Source organism: Onychomys torridus, chromosome 7 (assembly GCF_903995425.1).
Source record: "Onychomys torridus chromosome 7, mOncTor1.1, whole genome shotgun sequence".
Classification (NCBI taxonomy): domain Eukaryota; kingdom Metazoa; phylum Chordata; class Mammalia; order Rodentia; family Cricetidae; genus Onychomys; species Onychomys torridus.
This window is the reverse complement of record NC_050449.1, coordinates 75,135,319-75,140,580: the sequence shown is the minus strand read 5'-3', so window position 1 is coordinate 75,140,580 and position 5,262 is coordinate 75,135,319. Positions and strand designations below refer to the sequence as shown.

Sequence of the window (5,262 nt, the reverse complement as noted above, 5' to 3'; positions counted from 1 at the left end):
AATCCCCTTTGTTCATCAGTTCATCAACTATTTGTGAACTTAATTATATGCTCCTGTGTAAGTGAAACAAAGAAAAAGACAAAAATAATTAAAGTCCCAGTATATCAAACATTGTAGACCTAGTTTTATCTAAAGCAAAGTTCTAGTTAGAGGACAAACTCAAATTAGAAGATACTTAATTCTAGTGTAGAATTTTCTTTGTACCACCAGTCTCATATATAAGTGTCCCCATATTTTTTATCTATACCCATACATTTCAATTCATTACTTTATCCAAATATCACCATTATATGGGCCAAGGGAAGAATGTTTCTCAAGAGTAGTTTGTGTTTTTTATTTTGAGTCTCTGAAGGACTCGCAGATTGGTAAGTGATTATTGGAAGCATAGTCCCTTGGAGGTGAGTTTGTTTTGTTCTCTGAACTTTTTTCCCACTTGTTATCAATTTTCTGAGAAGTTTATGCAATGTATCATACACTCTTCCTTTCCCAATTCATTCTCCAATCATCTTCCAACATGCAACTGTGTGTCCTCTTCCTTTTTTTTTTTACATCTCAAGTCCTAGTTATTCTGCCTATATATGCTGGCACGTGTGGCCTTCCACGGGGGCTTGGTTGACTTAGTAAGGCCTCTTAAAGAAAACAGACTCTTCACCCAGCAGCAATAACTTGCCACTGGCTCCCCAGTTAGTGATTGGACTTCCTGTTAGTCTCCCTTCACTGTCTTGTGCTTTCATTGGTCATGTGCTTGCTGTCACAACTGCTCTGCATTCGCACATGCAACTGTTTTGCTGTGTCCAGAAACCATTCTGTCTTTGTAGTCACCCACCACCTCTGGCACTTAAAATCTTTCTTTCTGCTCCTTCTAGGAATTATTTGGGATAATTCACATTTATCTATGCAAACAGTTACAATTATGTTATTTTGTGGGTTGAAAGGTTGTAAAATGTTGTCAGCTTCCAAAAAATGTCAACTCTTTAAGCCTATGGACAATGGTGGAATTATTCAGTTTGCATTTGCTAAAACTGTGTTCCCCCGTAGAGATTTAATGAATGTGTAAGCCTATGTTATTTCCTTGTGAAATCAAGGATGAAATTTAATCTAATGAATAATAAGCATACAAAACCATGTGTGTAAACCTGTTTAGCAACACAACAAACTTTGTTTTGTGACTTAGGACCTAGGTGAATGATCAATTTTGAGAAAATGATCTTTTTTAAAAATTATTTCTTTAATTTTTTCAGCTTATAATATGGTTACAACATTTCCCCTTTCCTTTTCCCTCCAAATGCTCCCATATATCCTACCTTACTCTCTTTCAAATCAATGGTCTCCTTTTTCATTAATTGTTCTTAGATACATGTTTATCTGAGTGGATTTGTAGATGTCCTTAAATATATAATACAACGTTCCTGAACCATGTAATGTTACTTGCATGTATGTTGTCTCAGCTATTTCTCCCACTCTCAGTATTCCTTAATGGCCTGTGGTTCTTTGTATAGTGTTCAGGCCTTGTGAGCTTCCTGCCTCCATGCACCCCCACATATATTATAGCCTGTCTATTTTTGTTGTCTTTATTTTGTTCATAATTAGGCTGTCGTATTAGTGAGACTTCATGGGTGTTAGCTTCTGAGACTATGAAGAGACACAGTCTAATAGCAAACTCCCTGATCAAGTGACTGTTAGAAACTTTCTGATCTCTCTTCGGCAATGATTCCTGAGACTTGGGTTGCATTTAGATTCATCCTTTGAGACTGGGCATACAATTCTGCATTTGAAGGTTGTGGTTTTCTGTAATGAACTTCATCTATTACAAGAAGTTTCTTTGATACATGAGGACTCCACTTACCTGTAGGTATAAGGACAAATACTTAGAATATAGTGAGATATTGTGCAGATTTGGTAAAGTGGTGGTTGTAGTTTTTTTCCAAGGTCATAAATTTACTAGCTAGATTTGGCTAGATTTCCAATACCAGGTATAATTTTCTTGTTGAGAAGTTTTTGGGTACAATTAGAAAGAAATTCTTCAAGTTCATTCTATCTTAGTGATTCTTTGAAGACAGAGCAAAAACAGCCACTTTTTAATTTCCTCCTTTTTATTAATCTATAATGTAATCATCAACAAGTCCCATTCTACAATAAGCTGTGGATAAATTTTTAAAAAGCCTTCACACAAACATATTTCTTGGTGTCATGATTCTGAAAATGAGTCAGAAGTTTGGAATTTTTTCTCCTCACTTGTTTCTTTCTATCTTTAAAAATAAACAGATGTATGTATAAGAAACTACAAACTGATTTAAAAATTAAAAAAAAATCATAGAGGGTAGATTATTGAAATTGCATCTGGAAACTTGTTAAACTTAAGTGAGTAGTCAGAGGACGCCTTCCCTTAGCCTAATTTACACATTGAACTCAAAGTGTGTGTCTGTTTGTGTATGAATTAAAAAACTGAATTAAATAGTTACTTCCAGCTACTTATTTAACAATTATTTTAAGGTAAAACCATATTTCTTTAAAGATGGTGCCCATTACTCCATGGCTTATTTTTAGAAACTTAAATACACAGCTTCATGTGCTATAATAATTTCAATATTTTCTCATTCTGTGTATAGTCTTTTATTCCTTTTGTTTCTATTTGTAACTACAGAAATAAAATTTTCTCTTTGATAAGAACAAGAATAAAGGCAGTTCTGAAGAAACTTTTTTCCCAGTTCTACCAACATCTCAAAGCCCCAGAGTATGTAAGAATAAACTGGAGAAGATAACATTCTATCAAAAGTCATGTCTATAGTAAAAGACCTGAAGACTGTCTGACCTTGGCTAAAGTAACTGTGAAAATATGGAATATTGTAGGTAAACAGTCAAAATTGTCTTGGTCTATCTTAGTCCTTTTTGTGGCCATTTACCTCTAAATTGATGTAACATCCTCATATGTATTAAGGAAAACTCTCAAAATATATTGTGAAGCTTACTTATTTAACAATTAAATTATCCATCATCCCTGAAATTAAGAATGTGTAATAATCCCTAAAACACCTGTTAAAACTATTTTCCCATTTTTCTGTAATTTGCATAAATAATAGTCCTACCAATGTATGTCAAAAATATTGATTTATGACCTTTGTTCCATGGTTATAAATGTTAATGTAACCTATTCCATGGTGAAATATTTCATTTAAACTAACCTGAACCAATGTTTTCAGAATATGGTCACTCATATTTATCTCAAGATAAACTATTTTATTACTTCTTTCATGAAGAATTCTTACTTTATGTTTATTTATTTCACTCAAACAATGTATTCACCAACATGACTACCTAAACATGTACTAAACAAGTACAAGAGTAACTGATGTATCAAATAGATGCAGGAAAGACCACAAGGCCTCAACCCTACACAAAAAAACTACAGGCAACTAAGGAAGTCTGAGAGTGGAAAAAATAGTCTTCCTCAGGGAAGAACACACCAATTGGGTATCCAATATCAAATGGTCAGCTTTGAAAGCATACACACTAATAGCATTATACAGACTGAGCGGGTTATATTTAGGAATATATATATATATGTGTGTGTGTGTGTGTGTGTGTGTGTGTGTGTGTAAGTATACAAATATATGTATGTAACAATAGTATTTAAAAAAAGAGGCCATCACTTGAAGGGTGGGGCCAAAAGGGTCATCATCTCTGCCCCTTGTGCTAATGCCCCCATGTTTGTGATGGGTGTGAATCATGAGAAGTATGACAATTCACTCAAGATTGTCAGCAATGCTTCCTGCACTACCAACTGCTTAACCCCTCTGGCCAAGGTCATCCATAACAACTTTGGCATTGTGGAAGGACTCATGACCATAGTCCACGCCATCACTGCCACCTAGGAGACTGTGAATAGCCCCTCTGGGACACTGTGGCATGATGGCCATGGGTCTGCCCAGAACAACATCCCTGCATCCACAGGTGCTGCCAAGGTTGTGGGCAAGGTCATCCCAGAGCTGAATGGGAAGCTCACAGGCATGGACTTCTATGTTCCTACCCCCAATGTGTCTGTTGTGGATCCAACATGCTGCCTGCAGAAACCTGCCCAGTATGATGACATCAAGAAGGTGGTGAATCGGGCATCTGAGGGCCCACTAAAGGGCATGCTAGGCTACACTGAGGACCAGGTTGTCTCCTGTGACTTTAACAGCGACTCCCCACTCTTCCACCTTCGATGCTGGGGCTGGCATTGCTCTCAATGACAACTTTCTGAAGCTCATTTCCTGGTACGACAATAAATATGGCTACAGCAACTGGATGGTGGACCTCATGGCCCACATGGCCTCCAAAGAGTAAGAAGCCTGCCCTGGACCACCCACTCCAGCAAGGACAGCAAGAGAGAGACCTTTGACTGCTGATCAGTTCCTGTCCCATCTCAGCCCCCAACACTGAGCATCCTTCTCCCTCCCAGTTTCCATCCTAGACCCCCAGAACAACAGGAGGGACTTAGGGAGCTCTACTCTCTTGAACACCATCAATAAAGTTCACTGTACTCAAAAAAATAAAATTAAAAAAAGAGGCCATGACTTTGAATGAGAGCAAGTTGGGGGTATGTGGAGAGCTTGAAAGAAAAGGGGTAAATGATGTGATTATGCCATAATATTGAAAATAAAAGAACTAATAAAAAATCTAATTCACTTAATAAAACCAACAAAATATTTAGAATTTTAAAGAATTATCTGAACAATTGTCTGTATCATTTAGATGACTTATTTCCTATAAAGTGCTTGGTGAAATAAATGGTGGAAAATATATTAAATTTCAAGCAATTTTAATGCATTTAATGGAAATAATAGGCACAAAGAAAGTAAATGGAATCTACACTGACTAAAATAAAAACAATATAGTAAAAATGAATGGCAATTTCTACACAATTATAAAAAATTCAATAAGGGGAACACTCTTTCATTTTTGGTAGGAGTGAAATGTGTACAGCCACTAGGATATCAGTGTGGAGGACCCTCAGGGATATGGAAAGTAATATACCTGAAGATCCAGCAATACTGCTCTTGGGCATATACCCAAAGGAAACTTTATCCTACCACTCAGTCAGTTGCTCCATTATATTCATTGCTTCTGTAGTCATAATAGCCAGAAGTTTGAAACAACCTAGATGTTCCTCAACAGATGAATGGATAAAAGGAAATATGGTACATTTACATATTAGAGTATTACTCAGCTGTTAAAAAAATGAAATTCTATTACAAATAAATGAATGGAACTAGAAAAATA

The 5,262-nt window shown here is 36.1% G+C and overlaps 1 pseudogene; it reads left to right on the top strand.

The window, feature by feature from the left end:
• Nucleotides 1-982: 982 nt before the first annotated feature.
• LOC118587621 lies at nucleotides 983-4,326 on the top strand (annotated as a pseudogene).
• The last annotated feature ends 936 nt before the right edge of the window (nucleotides 4,327-5,262 follow it).